Here is a 16,940-nt window from a genome sequence, read left to right as displayed (position 1 = left end):
CGCCCGACGGGTATGGTCGCGGGCGGTGGACACCCAAAGAGAAGGAACCATCACAAGATCAAAGCTCCAGTGAGATCCCCGAAGAACCTGCCTGGTATGCTCGAACGTGCCCTCCAACGCAACCATGTAGCGACGGACGTGCTCATCCTCCTCGCTGACACGGTGACGTACCACCTCCGCGGTGTCCGGAAGCCTCGGCACCGTCACTGGCCCACGCGATCGCCACCAAACAAGGATCGGGTCAACAACGGGCTGGCTCCTTACCAACCTACGCCCCCCGGAAGGTAGAACCTCCCAATACCAACTGGGCGGAGCCCAGTCCCGCACAGGGCCCCTCTGATCAAGCAGGTGTCCTCCGCCGAGTCGACGACGAGGATGCGGGACAGGCATCGTAAAATGAACTAAAAAAATAAACTAGTTCTATTAATTTTCTTGCTAAAAATAAACTATTAACACTTAAGCATATACAATAGCAAAATTAAACTATTAACACTTAAGCATATACAATAGCAAAAATTAGGAATAATCTAAGAAACACTATTAACACTTAAACATATACACTATACAATAGCAAAATTAAATGACAAAAAAAATATTTCTTCTTCTTGTAACCCTAACCTAATTTTTCCTCTTCTTCTATTTCTTCTCTTCTTCTACTTCTTCTTCTACTTCTACTTCTCCTCTTCTTCTACTACTTCTCCTCTTCTCTTCTTCTACTTCTCCTCTCCTCCTCTTCTAATTTTTTCTCTTCTTCTACTTCTCCTCTTTTTCTATTTTTCCTCTTCTTCTCCTCTCCTCCTCTTCTTATTCTCCTTTTTCTTCTTTTCTTCTCCTCCTCTTCGTATTTTCCTTTTTCCTAATCTTATTTTCTTTTTTTTTTTCATATTTCTTCTTCTTGTAACCCTAACCTAATTCTAAATATTACTAACCCTAATAATCTAGCACAAATCTAATAACAATAGGAATTAAATGACAAAAAAAATCCTTTTCTTTTTCTTCTTTTCTTCCCTTTTTCTTCTTTTCTTCCCTTTTTCTTCTTTTCTTCTCCTTTTTCTTCTTTTCTTCTCCTTTTTCTTCCTTTCTTCTCCTTTTTCTTCCTTTCTTCTCCTTTTTCTTCCTTTCTTCTCCTTTTTCTTCCTTTCTTCCCTTTTTCTTCTTTTCTTCTCCTTTTTCTTCTTTTCTTCTCCTTTTTCTTCTTTTCTTCTCCTTCCCTTTTTCTTATTTTCTTCTCCTTTTTCTTCTTTTCTTCTCCTTTTTCTTCCTTTCTTATCCTTTTTCTTCCTTTCTTCTCCTTTTTATTCTTTTCTGCTCATTTTTCTTCCTTTCTTCTCCTTTTTCTTCCCTTTTTCTTCTTTTCTTCTCCTTTTTCTTCTTTTCTTCTCCTTTTTCTTCTTTTCTTCTACTGACCGGAGTGTTGGGGAGGAGGGGGCGGGGGGCTTACCGGCCGGAGGTATCGACGGCGCGCGGTGCGGAGGACGGCGGCACGCGGCGAGGAGGACGGAGGCGCGCGGGGAGGAGGACGGCAGCGGCGAGGAGGACGGCAGGCGACGGCGAGGAGGACGGCGGGCAGCCTGACGGCGTCGCCGAGGTCGTCGGTGTGCCGCGCCGGGCAGGAGAACGAGAGGAAGAAGAAGAGAAACGAACGATTTGGGTTGGAATTTTTCTAACTCCCGCTTATATAGGTGGATCTTTAGTCCCGGTTCGGGGCTCGAACCGGGACTAAAGACCCCCTTTAGTCCCGGGTGGAGCCACGACCCGGGACTAAAGGCCCTTTTTCGGTAGACCAAAAGGCGGGAAGCAGGGGCCTTTAGTCCCGGTGCGGAGCTCCAACCGGGACTAAAGGGGGTCTTTAGTCCCGGTTGGAGCCACGCACCAGGACTAAAGGCCCGTGCTCGGCAGGCGGCAGGCGAGGGGCTTTAGTCCCGGATCGTGGCTCCACCCGGGACTAAAGCCCCTCCTCGGCTGCATGATAAGTTTAGTCCCACCTCGCCCAGCGAGGGGGACTAACACTTGTTTATAAGCCCCGTCGCAGCTACTCCATCGAGCTCCTCTCTAAACCAGGCTTACGGGCCTAAACTGACTGTAAATTAAAAAATTGAAACTATATTTGAAATTGTGGAGAAAATTAAACCTGAATTCAAAGTGAGGTCACTTTGAATTTAGGTTTAATTTTCTTTACAAATTCTCATATAGTTTCAATTTTTTTCTATTTTCAAAATTAACTATTTTGTTATTTTCAATTAAAAACTATGCTTATTAAAATTCTTTTTGCGTATTTGAGAATTTGACAAAACTATGAAAATGAAAAGTGTTTGAAATTGAATAAATAATTCAAAACTATTTTCTATTATCAAAAGTAATTATTTTGAATATCCAAACTATTAACTATTTTGTTATTTTCAATTAAAAACTATGTTTATTAAAATTCTTTTTGCATATTTGAGAATTTGACAAAACTATGATAATGAAAAGTGTTTGAAATTGAATAAATAATTCAAAACTATTTTCTATTTTCATAATTAATTATTTTGACTATCCAAACTATTAACTATTTTCCTGTTTTCTTATCAGAGTACAAAACATTGAGTCCTAGCACCCACGGGCCATGGTCAAACGTACAACGGGATGCTGATCTGGTATGTAAATATTACCTACTCACATTATCTTGTTATTTAAGTCGGACAGTGTTATCGATCTAACTCAAAACTCTGAAGGATATGTTTGCAACGAAATGCATATCAGATATAACAAGCAGAGAAGATTCATAGTGATAGCATTAACTTCTTAACTCTTTAATACATAAGCTATCAGATATAACAAGCTTAACAGTATCACAATCGCATATTCTTCCTTTTTTCAATTAGGTAATACAGAAGGATTATGCACTCGAGCACTTTCCACGTGAATATACAATTGTCATACTCCAGCTGCCTGGGAAGAACAAGGAATGGAAATGCACATTCCGCATCAGGCCATCCGACGTGTGTGCTGCAGGTCGGTGCAGCCTCTATTTGGGAAACTTTGCCCGTGACAATCATGTTAGAGCAGGTGATATCTGCCTCTTCCAACCAATGACAAATGTTAAGCAGAGAAGATTCGTAGTGAAAGTGCATATTCTTCACAAAATGAGCACTAATGGCACTACTCAGTCGTCAGGAGGCAAAGGACAAGATTCCCATGGATGCGTGAAGGAAGGCTCGTCCCATAATTATAAATCAGAAAATACCCCTGCAGTATCTTATACTTCTAAGGAATTTTCAGGTTAAGTTTGTTCTTAAGTTAAATCAGTTACCCACTTACCCTTTAATCTCTTACTCTTCATTTTCTTTACTACAGGAGAAAATCGAGCTACAGATGAGGTTATGGAGTTGGATGATCTTCAGACGCTCTCGAAGGATTATGTCTTATCAGGGAAATGTGACATTACAGTAGCATCCGTGTTTTGTTTCTCCAACATTGTCATTTATTTAGCTAATATTCTGTAGCTACGTACATTTTCTTGTTATCATATTTTTTAGGGAAGTCGGTATTTTGGTTTTAACTCAAAACGTCTGAAGGATATGTTTACAACAACATGCATGTGCATTGCTAAATCAGCATTATGTGTGTATTGAATTCGAACAATTTAGCCTTTATGACAGTGTTAACTTCTTAGATCCTTAGTGCTTCAGCTATCAGATATAAATATATAAGCAACTTATCAGCATCACAATCACATTTGGTTCCTTTTTTCGATTAGACCATAAAGAAGGATTATGCAATCAAATACTTTCCATGTGAAGATGGCCGGCGCACCCTTTATTTAGGAAGGTTTGTGCATGACACTCATATTAGGGTTGGTGATATCTGTCTCTTTCAACCAATGACAAATGTTAAGCAGAGAAGATTCATAGTGACAGTCCATCTCCTTCACAAAGAGAGCATTGCTCATTCCCTTGGTGGAAGAACTGACATTGGCGTACACAGCTTTTCTAACAGAGATTTTCTAACACCAGCACAGTTTATGAAATGCCTGGAGAAAGTTGAGGATATTAAGTTCAAACCGCCCTTTTATGTTTCTATCATGAGCAAGACCACTGTGTGGCAGCATGACAGCGAATGTTCTCCCATCCTAGTAAGTCCAAGGAAAACATTTTTATGTTCCTTTCTGTCAGTTACTCAATTGCATCCTTATCCTTTGATAAGATAAATAGCAAAAAATCTCCCAAGTATCTCTACGCCTGTGTCATTCTAACATTTGCCCTGTGTTATGTATATAAACAGCACTTTGGCTTTAAGTATGCGACCACATATCTTGTTCAGAAGTTCGCTGCTGCTCATCTCTTACAAAGGCATTTCATTTTTTGAACTTATTTGAACTCCATACTTTTTGTGTGTTCAAAATGCACCATTCAAAGGCACATCACAAAATTTCAACAATTTCTAACTTCATTTGGTATATTTCGTGCATTTACTTTTTTTTTGAGCTAGTTGACCCTGAAATTGAAAAGCACTACAAATGAACTCTGAAAATGTTGAAAGTTGGCATGCTATCATCATTTCACCCACATAGCATGTGTTAAAAAGTTGAGAGGGCTACGACAAAAACTGGATGCACTTCGTGTACAAAACGGACAATCTCTCTCGAAGTATGAGGGTTTCGAACGAGAACTCATCTCTTACAAAGGGATTTCATTTTTTTGAACTTATTTGAACTCCATACTTTTTGTGTGTTCAAAATGCACCATTCAAAGGCACATCACAAAATTTCAACAATTTCTGACTTCATTTGGTATATTTCGTGCATTTACTTTTTTCTGAGCTAGTTGACCCTCAAATTGAAAAGCATTACAAATGAACTCTGAAAATGTTGAAAGTTGGCATGCTATCATCATTTCACCCATACAGCATGTGTTAAAAAGTTGATAGGGCTACGAAAAAACTGGATGCACTTCGTGTACAAAACGGACAATCTCTCTCGAAGTATCAGGGTTTCGAACGAGAACTCATCTCTTACAAAGGGATTTCATGTTTTTGAACTTATTTGAACTCCATACTTTTTGTGTGTTCAAAATGCACCATTCAAAGGCACATCACAAAATTTCAACAATTTCTGACTTCATTTGGTATTCTTCATGCATTTACTTATTTTTTTTGAGCTAGTTGACCCTGAAGTTGAAAAGCACTACAAATGAACTCTGAAAATGTTGAAAGTTGGCATGCTATCATCATTTCACCCACATAGCATTTGTTAAAAAGTTGAGAGGACTACGACAAAAATTGGATCCACTTCGTGTAGAAAACGGACAATCTCTCTCGAAGTATCACGGTTTCGAACGAGAACTCGTCTCGTACAAAGGGGTTTCATTTTTTGAACTTATTTGAACTCCATACTTTTTGTGTGTTCAAAATGCACCATTCAAAGGCACATCACAAAATTTTAACAATTTCTGACTTCATTTGGTATATTTCGTGTATTTACTTATTTTTTTTAACTAGTTGACCCTGAAATTGAAAAGCACTACAAATGAACTCTGAAAATGTTGAAAGTTGGCATGCTATCATCATTTCACCCACATAGCATGTGTTAAAAAGTTGACAGGGGTACGACAAAAACTGGATGCACTTCGTGTACAAAACGGACAATCTCTCTCGAAGTATGAGGGTTTCGAACGAGAACTCATCTCTTACAAAAGGATTCATTTTTTGAACTTATTTGAACTCCATACTTTTGTGTGTTCAAAATCCACCATTCAAAGGCACATCACAAAATTTCAAAAATTTCTGACTTCATTTGGTATTCTTCGTGCATTTTTTTTAGCTAGTTGACCCTGAAATTGAAAAGAACTACAAATGAACTCTGAAAATGTTTAAAGTTGGCATGATATCATCATTTCACCCACATAGCATGTGTTAAAAAGTTGAGAGGGCTACGACAAAAACTGGATGCACTTCGTGTACAAAACGGACAATCTCTCTCGAAGTATCAGGGTTTCGAACGAGAACTCATCTCTTACAAAGGGATTTCATTTTTTTGAACTTATTTAAACTCCATACTTTTTGTGTGTTCAAAATGCACCATTCAAAGGCACATCACGAAATTTCAACAATTTCTGACTTCATTTGGTATTCTTCGTGCATTTACTTATTTTTTTTGAGCTAGTTGACCCTGAAATTGAAAAGCACTACAAATGAACTTTGAAAATGTTGAAAGTTGGCATGATATCATCATTTCACCCACATAGCATGTGTTAAAAAGTTGAGAGGGCTACGACAAAAACTGGATGCACTTCGTGTACAAAACGGACAATCTCTCTCGAAGTATCAAGGTTTCGAACGAGAACTCATCTCTTACAAAGGGATTTCATTTTTTTGACCTTATTTGAACTCCATACTTTTTGTGTGTTCAAAATGCATCAATCAAAGACACATCACAAAATTTCAACAATTTCTGACTTCATTTGGTATATTTCGTGCAATTACTTTTTTTTGAGCTAGTTGACCCTGAAATTGAAAAGCACTACAAATGAACTCTCAAAAAGTTGAAAGTTGGCATGCTATCATCATTTCACCCACATAGCATGTGTTAAAAAGTTGAGAGGGCTACGACAAAAACTGGATGCACTTCGTGTACAAAACAGACAATCTCTCTCGAAGTATCATGGTTTCGAACGAGAACTCATCTCTTACAAAGGGATTTCATTTTTTTGAATTTATTTGAACTCCATACTTTTTGTTTGTTCAAAATGCACCATTCAAAGGCACATCACAAAATTTCAACAATTCCTGACTTCATTTGGTATATTTCGTGCATTTACTTATTTTTTTTAGCTCGTTGACCCTGAAATTGAAAAGCACTACAAATGAACTCTGAAAATGTTGAAAGTTGGCATGCTATCATCATTTCACCCACATAGCATGTGTTAAAAAGTTGAGAGGGCTACGACAAAAACTGGATGCACTTCGTGTACAAAACGGACAATCTCTCTCGAAGTATCAGGGTTTCGAACGAGAACTCATCTCTTACAAAGGGATTTCATTTTTTTGAACTTATTTGAACTCCATACTTTTTGTGTGTTCAAAATGCACCATTCAAAGGCACATCACGAAATTTCAACAATTTCTGACTTCATTTGGTATTCTTCGTGCATTTACTTATTTTTTTTGAGCTAGTTGACCCTGAAATTGAAAAGCACTACAAATGAACTCTGAAAATGTTGAAAGTTGGCATGATATCATCATTTCACCCACATAGCATGTGTTAAAAAGTTGAGAGGGCTACGACAAAAACTGGATGCACTTCGTGTACAAAACGGACAATCTCTCCCGAAGTATCAAGGTTTCGAACGAGAACTCATCTCTTACAAAGGGATTTCATTTTTTTGACCTTATTTGAACTCCATACTTTTTGTGTGTTCAAAATGCATCAATCAAAGACACATCACAAAATTTGAACAATTTCTGACTTCATTTGGTATATTTCGTGCAATTACTTTTTTTTGAGCTAGTTGACCCTGAAATTGAAAAGCACTACAAATGAACTCTCAAAAAGTTGAAAGTTGGCATGCTATCATCATTTCACCCACATAGCATGTGTTAAAAAGTTGAGAGGGCTACGACAAAAACTGGATGCACTTCGTGTACAAAACAGACAATCTCTCTCGAAGTATCATGGTTTCGAACGAGAACTCATCTCTTACAAAGGGATTTCATTTTTTTGAATTTATTTGAACTCCATACTTTTTGTTTGTTCAAAATGCACCATTCAAAGGCACATCACAAAATTTCAACAATTCCTGACTTCATTTGGTATATTTCGTGCATTTACTTATTTTTTTTAGCTCGTTGACCCTGAAATTGAAAAGCACTACAAATGAACTCTGAAAATGTTGAAAGTTGGCATGCTATCATCATTTCACCCACATAGCATGTGTTAAAAAGTTGAGAGGGCTACGACAAAAACTGGATGCACTTCGTGTACAAAACGGACAATCTCTCTCGAAGTATCAGGGTTTCGAACGAGAACTCATCTCTTACAAAGGGATTTCATTTTTTTGAACTTATTTGAACTCCATACTTTTTTTGTGTTCAAAATGCACCATTCAAAGGCACATCACAAAATTTCAACAATTTCTTACTTCATTTGGTATTCTTCATGCATTTACTTTTTTTTGAGCTAGTTGACCCTGAAATTGAAAAGCACTACAAATGGACTCTGAAAATGTTGAAAGTTGGCATGCTATCATCATTTCACCAACGTAGCATGTGTTAAAAAGTTGAGAGGGCTACGACAAAAACTGGATGCACTTCGTGTACAAAACGGACAATCTCTCTCGAAGTATCAGGGTTTCGAACGAGAACTCATCTCTTACAAAGGGATTTCATTTTTTGAACTTATTTGAACTCCATACTTTTTGTGTGTTCAAAATGCACCATTCAAAGGCACAACACAAAATTTCAAGAATTTCTGACTTCATTTGGTATTCTTCGTGCATTTACTTTTTTTTGAGCTAGTTGACCCTGAAATTGAAAAGCACTACAAATGAACTCTAAAAATGTTGAAAGTTGGCATGCTATCATCATTTCACCCACATAGCATGTGTTAAAAAGTTGAGAGGGCTATGACAAAAACTAGATGCACTTCGTGTACAAAATGGACAATCTCTCTCGAAGTATCAGGGTTTCGAACGAGAACTCATCTCTTACAAAGGTTTAGTAAAATTCTTTTTGCATATTTGAGAATATGACAAAACTATGAAAATGAAAAGTGTCTGAAATTTAGTACATTCCATACATGCATTACATAAAAGGTTTAATACATTATTACATTATTGCACCAATATTCCTATCTATTATTTCTGTTTTCTTCTGGGTCGTAGCCATGGTGAATCTTCATCATTCAGTAGGATGCTTGGGTCAGTTTTCACTTTGAAGGGCGGAATTTCATGAAACTTATTATAATCTTCTGACATGTTTGTCTTGTCATCTACTCCCACGATGTTTCTTTTCGCTGAAAGAACTATGTGGCGTTTTGGCTCATCGGACGATATCTTCTTTTGCTGATTTCTTTTTCTCATTTTTGTAGACATGTCCTTCACATAGAAAACCTGAGCGACATCATTGGCTAGGACAAATGGTCCGTCCATGTACGCAAGATTGTTGAGAACCACTGTTGTCATGTCGTACTTTTGGTCTACAACTACCCCGCCTCCTGTCAGCTTCACCCATTTGCACCGAAACAAAGGGATCTTAAAAGTAGGTCCATAGTCAAGTTCCCATATCTCCTCTATGTACCCGTAATATGTTTCCAAACAGTACCCATTCTCGTGTGTTGCATCAAAGCGGACACCACTATTTTGGTTGGCGCTCTTTTTTATCTTGGGCAACCGTGTAAAATGTATTCCCATTTATCTCATACCCTTGGAAAGTACATATAGTCGAAGATGGTGGCCTGGCCAAACAGTACAGCTGATCTCCAACAGTGTCATCATTCATGAGATGTGTCTGCAACCAACTTCCGAAAGTCTTCTCATGTTCCCCTTTAATCCAAGAGTCAGCCTTCCCCGGGTTTTCGGAGCGTAGAGTATTCTTGTGTCGCACGATATACGGAGCCACTGTTGGAAATATGCCCTAGAGGCAATAATAAAATGGTTATTATCATATTTCCTTGTTCATGATAATCGTCTATCGTTCATGCTATAATTGTATTAATAGGAAACACTAATACATGTGTGAATGAATAGATCACAATGTGTCCCTAGCAAGCCTCTAGTTAGCTAGCTCGTTAGTCAATAGATGATCATGGTTTCCTGATCATGGACATTGGATGTCGTTGATAACGGGATCACATCATTGGGAGAATGATGTGGTGGACAAGACCCAATCCTAAGCCTAGCACTAGATCGTGTTGTTCGTATGCTAATGCTTTTCTAATGTCAAGTATCTTTTCCTTCGACCGTGAGATTGTGCAACTCCCGGATACCGTAGGAGTGCTTTGGGTGTATCAAACGTCACAACGTAACTGGGTGACTATAAAGGTGCACTACGGGTACCTCCGAAAGTGTCTGTTGGGTTGGCACGAATCGAGATCGGGATTTGTCACTCCGTGTGACGGAGAGGTATCTCTGGGCCCACTCGGTAGAACATCATCATGAGCTCAAAGTGACTAAGGAGTTAGTCACACGATGACGTGCTACGGAACGAGTAAAGAGACTTACCGGTAACGAGATTGAACAAGGTATAGGTATACCGACGATCGAATCTCGGGCAAGTTCTATACCGACAGACAAAGGGAATCGTATACGGGATTGATTGAATCCTTGACATCGTGGTTCATCCGATGAGATCATCGTGGAGCTAGTGGGAGCCACCATGGGTATCCAGACCCCGCTGATGGTTATTGGCCAGAGAGGTGTCTCGGTCATGTCTGCCTGTCTCCCGAACCCGTAGGGTCTACACACTTAAGGTTCGATGACGCTAGGGTTATAGGGAATTGTTATACGAGATTACCGAAAGTTGTTCGGAGTCCCGGATGAGATCCCGGACGTCACGAGGAGCTCCGGAATGGTCCGGAGGTAAAGATTGATATATAGGACGGATGGTTTCGGACACCGGAAGTGTTTCGGGCATCACCGGTAACGTACCGGGACCACTGGGACCACCGGAGGTGGTCCCGAGGGACCACCGAAGGGGGGCTGCGACCCCAAAAGGTAAGATGGGCTAAGTGGGGGTGGGAACCAGCCCCTAGTTAGGCTGGTGCGCCTCCCCACTCAGCCCATGGCGCAGGGGAAAGAAAAAGAGGGGGGAACCCTAACTTAGGTGGGCCTTAGGCCCACCAGAGGGGTGCGCCACCCCTCCCCCTTGCCCTGGCCGCCACCCCTTCCCCATCTGAGGGCTGCCGCACCCCTTAGGGGTGGGAACCCTAAGGGCTGCGCCCCCTCCCTCTCCCCCTATATATGATGAGGTTCGGGGCTGTTTGAGACACGGTTTAATCTCTCTCTCGCAGCCCTGCTCCTCTCCCTCCTCCTCTCTGCAGGTGCTTGGCGAAGCCTTGCCGGGAGACCTCGTCTCTCCACCAACACCACGCCGTCGTGTTGCTGGTCTTCTTCCCCAACCTCTCCCTCCTCCTTGCTGGATCAAGGTGCGGGAGACGTCACCGGGCTGCACGTGTGTTGAACGCGGAGGTGCCGTTGTTCGGCACTAGATCGGAATCACCGCGAGTACGACTCCATCAACCGCGTTCTAGCAAACGCTTCCGCTTAGCGATCTTCAAAGGTATGAAGATGCTCTTACCCCTCTCTCGTTGCTGGTCTCTCCATAGGAAGATCTGAACATGCGTAGGAAATTTTTTGATTTTATGCTACGTTACCCAACAGTGGCATCCGAGCCAGGTTTTCTATGCGTAGATTCTATGCACGAGTAGAACACAAAAGTTGTGGGCGATGGTTTGTTAATTTGCTTGCCGTTACTAGTCTTATTCTTTTCCGGCGGTATTGTGGGATGAAGCGGCCCGGACCGACCTTACACGTACGCTTACGTGAGACTAGTTCCACCGACAGACATGCACATCGTGCATAAAGGTGGCTAGCGGGTGTCTGTCTCTCTTACTCTAGTCGGATTGGATTTGATGAAAAGGGTCCTTATGAAGGGTAAATAGCTTTGGCATATCATCGTTGTGGCTGTCATGTAGGTAAGAAGGCGTTCTTGCTAGAAACCCAAATCAGCCACGTAAAACTTGCAACAACAATTAGAGGACGTCTAACTTGTTTTTGCAGGGTTTGACATGTGATGTGATATGGCCAAAGTTGTGATGTTGCATGTATGATGTATGAGATGATCATGTTATTGTAATAGGTTTCACGACTTGCATGTCGATGAGTATGACAACCGGCAGGAGCCATAGGAGTTGTCTTAATTTATTGTATGAGATGCAACGCCATGTGCTTGCTACTTTTACTTCATTGCTAGTTAGCCATAGTAGTAGTGATAGTAGTAGTTGGCGTGACGACTTCACGGAGACACGATGATGGAGATCATGATGATGGAGATCATGGTGTCACGCCGGTGACGATGATGATCATGCGATGCCTGAAGATGGAGATCGAATGAGCAAAGATGATAATGGCCATATCATGTCACTATATGATTGCATTGTGATGTTTATCATGTTTTACATCTTATTGCTTAAAACGACGGTAGCATAATAAGATGACCCCTCCTAAAATTTCGAGAACGTATTCCCCTAAGTGTGCACCGTTGCGAAGGTTCGTTGTCTCGAAGCACCATGTGATGATCGGGTGTGATAGATTCTAACGTTCGCATACAACGGGTGTAAGCCAAATTTACACACGCGAAACACTTAGGTTGACTCGACGAGCTTAGCATGTACAGACATGACCTCGAATACAAGAGACCGAAATGTCGAACATGAGTCGTATGGTTGAATACGATCAGCATGAAGTTGCTCACCATGGTGACTAGTCCGTCTCACGTGATGATCGGACACGGGTTAGTCAACATGGATCATGTATCACTTAGATGACTAGAGGGATGTCGATTTAAGTGGGAGTTCATACTTAATTTGATTAAATGAACTTAATTGTCATGAACTTAGTCTAAAAGTTGTCTTTATAAATATTGTAGATGTCCAACGTCAACCTCAACTTCAACGCATTCCTAGAGAAAAACAAGCTGAAAGATGATGGTAGCAACTATGCGGACTGGGTTCGCAACCTGAAGCTCATCCTTGAAGCAGCTAAAAAGGCTTATGTCCTTAATGCGCCGCTAGGTGACCCTCCCGCTCCCGCAGCAGCCCAGGACGTTCTAAACGTCTGGCAAGCGCGGAGTGATGACTACTCTCTGGTCAGGTGTGGTATGTTATACAGTTTAGAAACGGGGCTCCAAAGACGTTTTGAGCAACACGGGGCATATGAGATGTTCCAAGAGCTGAAGCTAGTTTTTCAAGCTCATGCCCGTGTCGAGAGAAATGAAGTCTCCGACAAGTTCTTCAGCTGTAAGATGGAGGAGAACAGTTCTGTCAGTGAGCACATACTCAAAATGTCTGGGTTACACGGTCGTCTGACTTCACTTGGAGTCGAACTTCCGGATGATGCTATCATTGACAGAATCCTCCAGTCTCTCCCACCAAGCTACAAAGGCTTTGTGCTTAACTACAACATGCAAGGGATGGAGAAAACCATTCCCGAGTTGTACTCGATGCTCAAGTCTGCAGAAGTAGAAATCAAGAAGGAGCATCAAGTGTTGATGGTCAACAAGACCACTAGTTTCAAGAAAGGCAGGGGTAAGAAGAACTTCAAGAAAGACGGCAAAGCTGTTGCTGCGCCCGGTAAACCAGATGCCGGGAAGAAGAAAAAGAACGGACCCAAGCCTGAGACTGAGTGCTTCTACTGCAAGGGAAAAGGTCACTGGAAGCGGAACTGCCCCAAATACTTAGCGGACAAGAAGGCCGGCAATGTTAAAGGTATATGTGATATACATGTTATTGATGTGTACCTTACCAGTGCTTGTAGTAGCTCCTGGGTATTTGATACCGGTGCTGTTGCTCACATTTGCAACTCAAAGCAGGAACTGCGGAATAAGCGGAGACTGGCCAAGGACGAGGTGACGATGCGCGTCGGGAATGGTTCAAAGGTCGATGTGATCGCCGTCGGCACGCTACCTCTACATCTACCGTCGGGATTAGTTTTAAACCTTAATAATTGTTATTTAGTACCAGCTTTAAGCATGAACATTGTATCAGGGTCTTGCTTAATGCGAGACAGCTACTCATTTAAGTCAGAGAATAATGGTTGTTCTATTTATATGAGTGATATGTTTTATGGTCATGCTCCGCTGGTGAATGGTTTATTCTTGATGAATCTCGATCGTGATGTTACACATATTCATAGTGTGAGTACCAAAAGATGCAAAGTTGATAATGATAGTCCCACATACTTGTGGCACTGCCGCCTTGGTCATATCGGCGTTAAGCGCATGAAGAAGCTCCATACTGATGGACTGCTAGAGTCTCTTGACTTTGAATCATTTGACACATGCGAACCGTGCCTCATGGGCAAGATGACTAAGACTCCATTCTCAGGAATAATGGAGAGAGCCACCGACTTATTGGAAATAATACATACTGATGTGTGTGGTCCAATGAACGTTGAAGCTCGCGGTGGTTATCGTTATGTTCTCACTCTCACCGATAATTTGAGTAGGTATGGGTATATCTACTTGATGAAACACAAATCTGAGACGTTTGAAAAGTTCAAGGAATTTCAGAGTGAGGTTGAGAATCAACGTGACAGAAAAATTAAATGTCTACGATCTGATCGTGGAGGAGAATATTTGAGTCACGAGTTTGGCACACACCTAAGGAAGTGTGGAATTGTTTCACAACTAACGCCGCCTGGCACACCGCAGCGAAACGGAGTCTCTGAACGTCGTAATCGCACTTTATTAGATATGGTACGGTCTATGATGTCTCTCACCGACTTACCGCTATCATTTTGGGGATACACATTAGAAACTGCAGCATTCACTTTAAATAGGGCACCGTCTAAATCCGTTGAGACGACACCGTATGAACTATGGTTTGGCAAGAAACCTAAGTTGTCGTTTCTTAAAGTTTGGGGCTGCGATGCTTATGTAAAGAAACTTCAACCAGAAAAGCTCGAACCCAAAGCGGAGAAATGCGTATTCATAGGATACCCTAAGGAAACTATTGGGTATACCTTCTATCTTAGATCCGAAGGTAAAACCTTTGTTGCCAAGAACGGATCCTTTCTAGAGAAAGAGTTTCTCTCGAAAGAAGTAAGTGGGAGGAAGGTAGAACTTGATGAGGTAATTACACCCCCTCTCGAACAGGAAAGTAGCGCAGCGCAAGAAGTTGTTCCTGTGGTGCCTACACCGACTGAAGAGGAAGTTAATGATGATGATCATGAAGCTTCGGATCAAGTTACTACTGAACCACGAAGGTCCACAAGGGTACGCTCCGCACCAGAGTGATACGGCAACCCTGTGATGGAAATCATGTTGTTAGACAACGGTGAACCTTCGAACTATGAAGAAGCGATGGCGGGCCCGGATTCCAACAAATGGCTTGAGGCCATGAAATCCGAGATAGGATCCATGTATGAGAACAAAGTATGGACTTTGGTGGACTTGCCCGATGAACGGCGAGCCATAGAAAATAAATGGATCTTCAAGAAGAAGACTGACGCAAACGGTAATGTAACCGTTTACAAAGCTCGACTTGTCGCAAAGGGTTTTCGACAAATTCAAGGAGTTGACTACGAAGAGACTTTCTCTTCCGTAGCGAAGCTAAAATCAGTCCGAATCATGTTAGCAATTGCCGCCTTTTATGATTATGAAATCTGGCAAATGGACGTCAAAACAGCATTCCTTAACGGGAATCTTAAGGAAGAGTTGTATATGATGCAACCATAAGGTTTTGTCGATCCTAAAGGTGCTAACAAAGTATGCAAGCTCCAGCGCTCCATCTATGGGCTGGTGCAAGCATCTCGGAGTTGGAACATTCGCTTTAATGAGGTGATTAAAGCGTTTGGGTTCATACAGGTTTACGGAGAAGCCTGTCTGTACAAGAAAGTGAGTGGGAGCTCTGTAGCTTTCCTCGTACTATATGTGGATGACATATTATTGATGGGGAATGATATAGAGATGTTGGAGAGCATAAAGGCCTATTTGAACAAGAGTTTTTCAATGAAGGACCTTGGAGAAGCTGCATACATATTAGGCATCAAGATCTATAGAGATAGATCGAGACGCCTCATAGGTCTTTCGCAAAGTACATACCTTGACAAGATATTGAAGAAATTCAATATGGAAAACTCAAAGAAAGGGTTCTTGCCAGTTTTGCAAGGTATGAGATTGAGTAAGACTCAGTCGCCGACCACGGCAGCAGATAGAGAGAAGATGAGTTCTGTCCCCTACGCTTCAGCCGTGGGCTCTCTAATGTATGCCATGCTGTGTACCAGACCTGATATAAACCTTGTGATAAGCTTGGTAGGGAGGTACCAAAGTAATCCCGGTGTGGAACACTGGACAGCGGTCAAGAATATCCTTAAGTACCTGAAAAGGACTAAGGAAATGTTTCTCGTTTATGGAGGTGACGAAGAGCTCGTCGTAAAGGGTTACGTCGACGCTAGCTTCGACACAGATCCGGATGACTCTAAGTCACAAACCGGATACGTATATGTGTTGAATGGTGGGGCAGTGAGCTGGTGTAGCAGCAGGCAAGAAGTCGTGGCAGCATCTACATGTGAAGCGGAGTACATAGCTGCTTCAGAAGCGGCTCATGAAGGAATTTGGATGAAGGAGCTCATCACCGACCTTGGAGTGGTTCCAAGCACGTCGGGTCCTATGACACTCTTCTGTGATAACACTGGAGCCATTGCCATAGCCAAAGAGCCCAGGTTTCACCGGAAGACGAAGCACATCAAGCGCCGCTACAACTCCATCCAGGACCATGTCCAAACTGGAGTGATAGATATTTGTAAAGTACACACGGATCTGAATATTGCAGACCCGTTGACTAAACCTCTTCCACGAGCAAAACATGATCAGCACCATAATGCTATGGGTGTTCGATACATCACAATGTAACTAGATTATTGTCTCTAGTGCAAGTGGGAGACTGTTGGAAATATGCCCTAGAGGCAATAATAAAATGGTTATTATCATATTTCCTTGTTCATGATAATCGTCTATCGTTCATGCTATAATTGTATTAATAGGAAACACTAATACATGTGTGAATGAATAGATCACAATGTGTCCCTAGCAAGCCTCTAGTTAGCTAGCTCGTTAGTCAATAGATGATCATGGTTTCCTGATCATGGACATTGGATGTCGTTGATAACGGGATCACATCATTGGGAGAATGATGTGGTGGACAAGACCCAATCCTAAGCCTAGCACTAGATCGTGTTGTTCGTATG

Source organism: Hordeum vulgare, chromosome 1H, assembly GCF_904849725.1.
Source record: "Hordeum vulgare subsp. vulgare chromosome 1H, MorexV3_pseudomolecules_assembly, whole genome shotgun sequence".
In the NCBI taxonomy this organism is placed as follows: domain Eukaryota; kingdom Viridiplantae; phylum Streptophyta; class Magnoliopsida; order Poales; family Poaceae; genus Hordeum; species Hordeum vulgare.
This window is presented reverse-complemented; position numbering follows the sequence as displayed.